Here is a 10276-nt window from a genome sequence, read left to right as displayed (position 1 = left end):
TAGAAAGTAGTTATAATCAGAAACCAGCTATCAGACACCAGAGACACTTCTGCTCTCTCCCTTGTCTGATTGCCCATCCTTTGTCTCTTGTTTATCCTTCTACCCCTCGGCCTCCGGATGGTTCTCCATGCTCCCTATGCCTTCCCAGTCTCATTGGGAGACAGCTTTGAGCAGGAGATGGCTTTTCTGTTTTCATCAGACACTTTCAGCCCAACAAATCAGCTTCTAAATCTTTTGAACCTGGTGTGTATGATAAGAGGGTTCTCTGCGGAGAAACCCAGAGCTGCTGTCTGCCCTTCCCTTTCCCATTCATTCTCCAGCCTCCAGGAGCTCTGTGCTAGCAAGTGCAAGGCCTTTGATGGGGCAGTTATTTCTGTCACATGAACTGTGCTGTGCAGTGTTTAGACACTCAGAGCCCAGAAGCCTTTGATGTATGATGCTGATCTCTTATGTTGCACAAACCAAACTTTTGCAAAATCCACCACCAGAAATGAATTCTGAAGATGTAACTTGGTAGGAAATCTATTTTTTGTGTGTGTGTACGTCTCTGCACTATGAGAACTATAAGTAATTGCAAGGAAGAATCAGTGACAATCCAATAATTTCTGCAGTAACCTGAGGTTTGCAATGAAATAAGCCCGAAAGCCACCATTAAATGTATTTTAAAATGAAGACAGGCTTCTAAAAATGAAACATGAACTTAATGCTGATTCTGCATGGCATGGCCTAAGAAGGCAGATGTGCTGGGACATCACGTCACTGGAAAAAGAGGTTTTGTGAGTAGCTGTCACAAAATCATTGTATGTTGATCAGGTGAGAGGGTAAGTGCAAAGAAGGCAGGGGATGGCAGGTCCTTATTTCACCTGTTAGGTTAGGGATTTGAATCCTGTCACATTTCTGCTTTTGGGACAGGATGCTGCGGGTTCATCTGCCCAGCAAGCTTGGATGTGCCCTAGGACATTCCTTGGAGCGTGTGGGCTGTGTGCCTGCCTGTCTCCAGGGAGTAACATGTGGAGATGTGTCCCTGTGCTCTGGGGCCAGCTGCCACAGCAGGAGGACTCCTCTGGTACTGTTAGCAGCCTCTTCCTGTGAGCACAAGCACTTGAGCAAACCCCCAGCCTCATGCTTGCTGGGATTTGCCCAGATCCTCTTCTAAGGGAAAGCGGCAGCAGCTGAGGATGCAAGGTATCACTGGCATCTGCCCCATCGGGTTTGCCCCTGGGGACCGTGGGGGTTCCTCCCTCTTGCAGGAGAATCCTGCAGCAGGGGAGGGGCATTGTGAGTGGGGAGAAGGCTTCAGGTTTCACCAGGCCACAAAAATCCAGCAAAGGGAAAGCCTTTTGCTGGGTGCTCTGCTTTGTTAGTCCTGTCACTCACAGAAACATGGCCTTGGGTCTGCTTGCTTGATGCTTGCCTGGTTTTGGAAAAGCTTGATAAAATTACAAAATTGGCCAACACAAAGCTTCATGCACTTGAGCCAAATTCAGTTGATTTAATAAAGGGAGGTGTTTTTTTTTCCCTCTGGAGCATTAATTTGATTCTTCTGACACTGTTGAAATGAAATATGTTGTTTTTCCAGGCTAGGGTCACAGAGATTGGTACTAATTGCAGCACCAGAGTGGAAGGACTGTGATTCCTCTGCAGTTTCTTTTAAGTCTCTGCCTTTTTGATCTAGTCTCAACTGGGGTGGCTCTGTCCAAGGACTGTATATTGCTCAGGGAGCTGGGTGCTCCTTTTGGAGGAGGGAGGTGCTGGTTTAAATTCCAGCACCAGAGTAGGAGGCTGGATCTCCCATATACTAGGGGAGTGAGCAAGCTACAGAGCTGCTGGATGCTCCCTTCGAGCCTTTTGTCTTTTATTGTCTAAAATGCTTGAAAATGCAATTAGCTTGCTCCCATTTTGCTATCCCATACCCAGTTATCTTCTATCATTTCAGCTGTCCGACATGTCCCTTGTTTCCTGTGATAAACTCTTGTCTGACACCTGTTGCCATTAAGTATTTGCTGTGTTTCTCCAGCAAAGGTTGAGTGGCTGCAGTGTCAGCAGGGAAAGTTGTAAGTGTATATGTACCATTTGGCAAGTGTTGAGTTTTGAGAAAGATTGCAATGGTTTGAAGCTGTGCCCAAGTACAACCACCTACTTTATTCAGTCAGTAAGTGGGAGGTGATCCCATTACCCAAAGCCATGGGAAGTACAGGGACGTCCATGAAGAACCCTGTTGAAACTAAACAAGGGAATTCAGAACTAACACACAGGACCCATGTTTTTTCCTGCACCAGTGAGGTTGTGGAACATTTTGCCAGGGAGACTACTTGTGGACAAGAACATAATCAGATGCAGAAGGGATCTGGGACTTTAGGTGGTTATTGGAGTTACTCAAATTCATAATAAATTTGAGAGGAATAAATAGTCAATTTCACCATGCATTCTTCCACATCAAGATGCTGCAGAGATTCTTGTGCTCTCTTTAACAAGGAGATTCTGGGTTGTGGGAGAGATCACTGCCTTGGCCAGACCACTTGTCTGCTCTGATTCTCCCACATTTCACTGCAAGTTTAAAGTAACAAACTGGAGATCTGCTGCCAGCAAATTTTCAGGATGTCCGCTTCAGGCTGCAGTGCTGACTGTGTGCAACCCAATTATTCTAAAGCACCTAATTATTCTACCGGTCCTTTGGCTTTGTCAGTGCAAGCCACTTTCAATACAGGGAAGCAGAGCTGGTTCCTACCCAAGGTGGTAGCAGCCATGGGGCACAAGTTTCTGTGGAAGAACTGCACAATAAACAGCGTGTTTGGGGCTGTCTTGGTCAAATGAGGTCCTCTGTGCATTTGTTTATGTAGGCATGTAGCTGTGCATTTCTGTTGGATTTTATCTAAGGCACTGGAGCGAGTCTTCCCAAAAGCTGTTTAAGACAAAAGGTTGCCCTGTCCTTGGATAGGTGGGGGAGATGGCTGCAGGAATGCGACCAACAATTGGTGCTGGCATTGTGGGATTTACATCTTGTGGGAGATAAGGTGGTGGCATCTGACTAACATGAAAGCTGGGTTACAGGCACAAGTGAAGGGCTCTGCCAGCCTGAGGGAGACACTGGATGTACTTAAGGAGGGAGGGATTCGCCTTTTGGCTCCTCCAAGTGTGGCGTGAAGCACGGATAGCCTGAACGCAGATGGGGTATCAGTAGTGCAGGCTGAAGTCAAATGACTTCAGAGGAGCAAGCAAGGGAATTAATATCTGAAAACACAAGCCTGATACAGTGGATTTGGTTACGGGAGGACTGAGAGAGCACGTTTGCCCTTTACCTGCATGGGAAATGCTTGAGAAAGGCTGGGGGAAGTGTGTGTACATGCACCCTGTGCTGGGAGGGAGGGGAGGCAGCAACTGGTGTGCCACATATAGCCTCCGGCTGACTTAGCACTTGTGCCCGGTTGCCCTCCTGCTCAAGGTTTTCTAATTCTGTCCCAGACGATGTCAGTGTCCTCCAGCAAGTGGCAGTGAGACAGACATACAAGGCATTCCTCACAGAGCTCTGAGCATCTCCATCCCCCTTGCACACTAGGAGGGCTGCCGGGAGGAGAAGCAGCTCGCTGAAGGAGGTGATGGCAGCTCTGCTCTGCCTTCAGCTCACGTTCAGCCTTTTAGAAACCCTCCCAACATCGCTGTTCTCTGGGGAAGAAGTCAAGTTGCCCAAGCACTCTGTGAAGTTTGCTTTTCACTGTCCCATAAAACTCTTGATTGTTGTTTTTGGCCTTTGTTTCCTCTGGAGTTGTACAAGCAGTGGCTTGTAGGTTACAAGCAACTCTGAAGTGCAAATGCCTTGGCAAAATGCAGCCAAAATATGCATGAGCGGCACTGTATATCATATCCCAGCAGGCAGGACACCTTACCATGAGCCCTGAGGAATGCTGTGTTGTTTTAGATATGAAGATTAAACACTGCATGAGATGCAAATCATGGTGCACTCTCTCTCTCTCTCTCACACACACAGTATAGTGAAAATAATCTGTACTGTGGTTGTCTGACTGGACACAAATGAGCATAAAGCATTTGAGGAGCACTTCCTTTCTCATAAATCACTCAGCTTCTGAGCATCCTGTGTCCTTTAGTGTAATTATTGTTACCTGTGAAGTAGCTGTGGTGGAGAATTGACATGGGGAGGCAGAGGTGATATTTTGCTTTGGGAGTTTGGGAATCTGAGACTACTGTGTGTCTGGGCAGGGTATGCCCTGGAGGCAGCCCAGCTGTAGCAGCTCAATGGAGTCTATACTGTGCTTTTTTGTATGGCCTTCTGACCGCCATTGTCACCAACCTGGTGTCTATGGACTTGCTTCCTCCTGTAGTATTAGCTGGTGTTTTCTGTTGACACCATGTCCTCTTACCCCAGTGAGATTTTCATTCCCTCTGTCTGACCATAGCTGGAGAGGAGATCTCCAGGCAGCAGGTAAAGGAGCCTCACCAGAAATGTCATGAGAGGATAATGTGTGCTCCATGGTGCCCTTAATGGCAGCAGGGAGACTCAGCAACCCATTGTGGAGCTGTCTGAGGGGACAGAGCACTCACTGAGCTGCCTTTGTCCCAGCACTGCCACATGACCCCCCCGGACAAACCTGGCCAAGCCACTTAAAACTATCTGTGATGGAACTTGGCCTTTGTGTTGAGCTCATAGCACCTCTACCTTCTTTCTGCATGAGAAAACAGCCCTTGTTAAGACCCTGAAATCATCACAGTGAAGCTGTGAGCCTGTTTTTGGGGAGCAAGAATGCATATGTATGCAGTGCCTCTCCTCTAAGATGTCAAATAGTTTTGCTGGCCTTCTTTAAATAGCCTGCTGGAGCTGTCCCCCTTATTTAGCTGTAGGGAGAGAGAGAAGTGACACGGTGATGCTCAAGAATGTCACTTTGCTTCTCATGTGACCGATGAGATCAGGGTTTGTTAGCAGGAGATTCACGGTGACCCTCCCTGGAAGAGTGAGAGTGGATGGGGGGATCCTCTGGCCACAGGGGTACCTCAAACACAAGGAAAGCTTTGTGGGAGGGTGCTCGGCAGCCAGTGCAAGCTGCCTCTGCCTCTACCTAGAGCACTCTAACTATTGCATTGAGAGCTGCTGTTTCCTATAAGATGCATGTATTCAGGGCTGTGGCAGTTCACCTGCAGAGTGTGATAGGAGCAAGGACTCAGCCTGAACCACTTCTGCTCAAATAGGCAGCCCCAAGGTTTTTTTCTTGCTTGTTAAACTTCTGTCAAGTCAGTTGCTTTGCAACATGAGATGACTTCAGAGCTGCCAGTGAATGGCTGATGACATATTTTATGAAGACTGTTATCTCCAAAGGTAGTTCAGAAATGCCTGTTATCTTAAGATATTTTTGTCCCAAACTCATTTCTCCTGAACAGCTTCATTAAGTCAATAGAGCTTCAACGGTTGGCTGTGGAGTGCACACTTGCAGGTGCGACTTATTTTTAACCCTTTTCCTTATAGGTTTTTCTTCCTTTTTTACCTAGAGCAATTTCAAACTGTGCAAGTGAGAACAGCAAGTGCAGCTGGATCCTGAGTGCCACAGCTGATTTGGATGAATGTTTGTGGAAAGAGCAGTTTGAAAAGTCAGTGGTAAGTACGTTGAAGAAGTCATTCCTTCTGTAGTCTTGGGGGCTCCAAAGTAAATAGGTGACAGACTGGATCACGGAAGATGGTGCTGCCACATCCACATGCAAGAGTATTCTGACACAAACTCCAGCTCCACAACTTCCTTAAATCAGTCGTACCACTTTTTTTTTTTTTTTTTTTGCTTAGAAATGGCCACATAGAAATTATTTATCCATTCCTTTTGGCAAATAAATTTTAGTTTTTGGAGTTATCAAGGATGGGTAGAGATAACTATTCTCCATTTAAAATCTGGACCATTTTGGTTAACTAGTAGACCACCAAGTATTTTTATTTCCTGAAGCTTCATCGTTAGTTTTCATTAAATATTTTGAAAAAATTGTCAAGTGAAAAGATCTGGTGAAGACTGTTGCCAAAGAATATGAGACATTTCAACTAAATTGAATCAAATTAGAAATTCAAGTGACTATTCTGTAGTATTATTTTATGTATTCATACAAGAATGTTATCCACAAAGGAAGGAATTTAGTGATTTCTGTAAAACTCAAACATGCTTTCATCTCTTGTGTAGAGATGAAATGCTGGCTTCTGGTATTTATCTGCGTTTTTCAGCAATAGTCTATGGTACCTGTACTGTCCCAGTAGAGCAGAATGCTAGTAATGTGTTGCAACTGATGTGGTGAAATGAAGTGAAGATAGTTTCAGCACAAAGGATCTTCCTCTGCGTTTGCAATCTAAAATGCCTCATAGCTTTAGCCTCCCCAGGAGGATGATAGGATGTTCCCTGGCAGGCTCCATGCTTTGAGATGTGGAACCCACATGATCCGTTTTGTCCCCAGGTGCTGTGTGGAGCGTTTCTGCCTGGCAGGCATTGGCCAGTATTTCATTTTGGCTCCTCTTTATCCCTGACGTGTTTTCTGGCAGAATTCCTGTGGCATGTGGAGTTGGGTCTCTTTCCTTGTAGATTTCTAAAGTAAACAATTTAGCTGAATGTTTGAATACTTTTAACTAGCAATAGCACCAAACCATATGTGCTGCAGTGACTTGAAGCCAGTGCTTCTCTTCCAGAAACTGTTACAAATTTATTTTGTGTGTTTGATTTGCCATTGTGAATGTTACACACAGATGATGATTGGAGGCACTTTATTAATTCTTCTCTTATTGTGCTTATGTGAATTGGCAGGGGCAAAGGAGGTTGCTTAGAATCAAATTATAACCTTGGGGGACTTGGCACATGGTCTCCTGACTTCTGCTTTCTTCCCTGTGATGAGTGCATGGGATTTCATATTATGATAAAATCCTGTTGAAATAATTGATGGTTCTGAAAATCAAGGCATCTGGAAATCTGTCTATCGCTATGGGTGGAACTTGGATATAACCTTCATGTTGTTGGATCCATCTCCCAAGGGATAGGAAGTGCTGTAATATTAACAACCTCCAGCCAGTTCCTCCCTCTTCCTGTGCTGAATGTCATTTTAACACAGCTTCTATAGGACAGGTTGGAGAGGCGGGCAGCTGTACATGTAATACTGCCTTACTTACTAGCCTGGGAGGTGTGAGGTTCGTCTTTGTGCCTGCTGCATTTGATATTTGATAGGAGTTAGTGCTGGGAGTATCTCTTCCATTTGTGCTTTTTATGATCATAAATCAATTGAGACTCTAACCCATCTTTTAACATGAGCTGGGGCTTGTGCTCCTTTGGAGCGTGGCTGTGCAGGTATCCCCAAGGAAGCTTCAAGTGTGGCTGAGGGCCCTGCTGGGTTTTTTTCTTTGCATCACTTTTTTTTTCTTTTTTTTTCCATTAAACTTCTTCTGATTCTTTTTTTGTTGTCATTATTGAGGTGGGGTTTTTAATCTCCCTTCTGAAAGCTTCAATTTCTACAAAGATTTTATATGGTGTTGTTATCATTGTAAGTATTTAAAGAATAACTGTAATCAAGTCTGTCTGCTGTGGACTTTAACGTTTAATGCAAGTATTCTGCTTGACCTTGGCTACGGATTTGCTCCTCTCCCCAAGGATGCTAAACACTGAGCAGCATCCCCGATGCATCTGATTTAGCAGATCTGCCGCCTGCACTATAGAGTTAAGATCTGACGTTCCCAATTCCTAATTAACTTGACAAAAGTGTTTTGTCCCATGGTCCTGTCCCTCCAAAGGGTTAGAGAAACCCAAAGCCACAGCACGGTTGTGAGTGCCTGCTCCCATGAGCTTGCACACTTGCCACAGCTGGGGATTAGACAGCTGAAGAAAATGGTGCAGCAAGAAGTGACAGTGGCAGCTCTTGGGATGAGACAGCATCTGCCAGGAGGAGCATAGTATTGGCAGCTTCTGCAGCTGTGGGTTGCTTTTCCCCACTGCTCACTCTCATGCAGACCTGCTTTCCCTGTCATCCTTTGCTCAGTAATGAGGATGGTAATTGGTCTTTATTGGCCGGAGATTTCAGCAGTTGTGAGTGACTTTCCAAGACCAATTTTGCTTTTTTTCTTTTCAGAAAGCAATGAACACTTTTCTCCATTTAATAAACAATAGAAGCCTCCTTTCATGGATTTTTGAGCTAAACACCCCTCCTCCTATTCAAAGTGTCTCAAATCACTTCACTTTGAAAATCTGTTACTATGGATGGGTTTTTAAATAGCAAGCAACAGCTGGCTCTGCTCCGCTTGATGTCTCTGGAGCCACAAGAATGTGTAGTATGCTGTACACTGTGAGGTGCGTCGTTAGGGTTCAAAAAGAAAAAACCTAATGGGAAACAACCATATGGGGAGAATAAAAACAAAGATGTGAATGGCCAAGCTTTCTGGTAGGTGGGTTCAGGCACAGGCAGAGCTGGAAAAATATTTGAACAAGACTGTGGTACCCTGCACATTGAAGTGCTACTACCTGTGAAGGCTTGGATGTTGGGAATGGTTTATCTGTGGTCTGGCACACCTTTCCTTTCCTTTCTGAGCTCTGAGAGCACAGAGAGCCTGAGTTACCATCCCAGTGCTTAGCAGCATGTGCTCATCCCTTTAGAAAGCAAAGATGGAGAATTTGTTTGCTTCTAGTTCAGTTTAAGAAGGTCACAGTTCAGTCTGGTTTCCAGTTGTGTTTTGGATCAGAGGAGAACCCTGGTATGCCTTATTTCCATTTTTATTTTATTTTTTGCATGCATTCATTTTGTTCCTGCCTTTAGTATGTTCCTGAAGGACAAAGCTTTTTGCCTTCCCACGGCTGTTAAAAACCGCCATTTGGATTTTTGTGATGTCTTTTCTCCCAGCCTTAATTTCATGCCCATGCAAAACTCCTAGCCCTGTGTCACATCTAAAGGTTATGTCCAGTGCTTCAGCTGGAGCTGCAGAAGGCATGCCCAGCAGCTACCTGGGGTGCCTGCCCTGCTGTGGAGTAGATGGCCAAGAGATCCCTGCTGTTTTTAATAGCTCTCTGACAGCCTTGGCCAGCAAACGTGGCATATTTCATTATAACTCGTTTTTCACGCGGGCAGGTGACCTTTGTGGTGGTGAAGTTAAGCACCTCAGCCTTTCACCATCCTTTTAAAGAGCTGGTGGCAGTTTCCTTGCTGCTGGGCTGTGCGCTCCTCAGAGTTCATCCAGAGCATAGGCTTGCGTGCCAGCAGAGGGCAGGGTCCTGATCCACTTCATAACAAATCACACTCTGCCTCTGTCCAGTTCCCTGGTCTTTCCTTCACAGTGCACACCTCCTGCGAGCTTCCAGTGCTGGGCAGCTCAAGGTTGCCTGCCCAACTTAAGGATGAGGGAGAAAAACAAAGCAGTTTGCTGCCGAATGAGTTATTGGAGGAGCCCCAACTTGGCATTTGCAGCCAGGGGAAGGAGATTTGTCTGCTGAGTCTCAGTACAAGGAAGACAAGTCCACTGAAACATGCAAGATGATCTTAGAGGTCTTTTCCAACCTTAGTGATTCTATGATTCTATGCTGTCTCTCTGAAACAGCTCTCAGACATCACCTCCAACCTCTGTTCTTTGAGTTTCTTCCCTTTGGATGAAATTCTGATGTTTGAAGAATTGTTGGTGCATCACATTGAGACTTTATAGGCTTGAATCCAACCTGACTCTCCCAGTTTTAACAGAGCCCCCCAAGTTATCTTTAACAGTAGTGTGAGATAGTGCCTACTTGGACCAGAAGCCATGGCAGGATGGCATGTGCAGCTTCCATCATCTGAAGTTACTGAAGATTTCAGCTTTGTCTGCGTGGGCACAGCATGAACAATAAAAAATGCATGTTGGTCTGTGTATAGCTCTGGTACAGCCCTTGTTTTTGCTGTCTGTGTCCTTCAGAGGCTTCCAGTGGAGATACAGAGGATCTGGGGTTATGCACATCATATTTAAATCTTAGAGTGAGTAAAGCAAGGAGAGGATACTGAGACATTTCTTTTTGTTGTGAGGAATTTCTCTAAATTTCCCCCTCACTGATATATTGTCACAAATCAGGAAAGTGAGTACTAATAGCATTACTCCTCTCTTTTACAAGGCAGTAATTCAATACTTGGATGCACAGACTTCTAGGAGGAAGGCTAGGCAGTTGTTGGACTGAGTGAATTAGATTACTTATGATGAAAACCAGGAAACTGGAGCTGTTGGTATTGTGAAAATAATAAGAGGAGGGGAAAATGGAAGATGCTTATCCTGTTTTAAGTAGGGTCCCAAATACTGGATCTGTGTGCT

Source organism: Numida meleagris, chromosome 5, assembly GCF_002078875.1.
Source record: "Numida meleagris isolate 19003 breed g44 Domestic line chromosome 5, NumMel1.0, whole genome shotgun sequence".
NCBI lineage: Eukaryota > Metazoa > Chordata > Aves > Galliformes > Numididae > Numida > Numida meleagris.
This window is presented reverse-complemented; position numbering follows the sequence as displayed.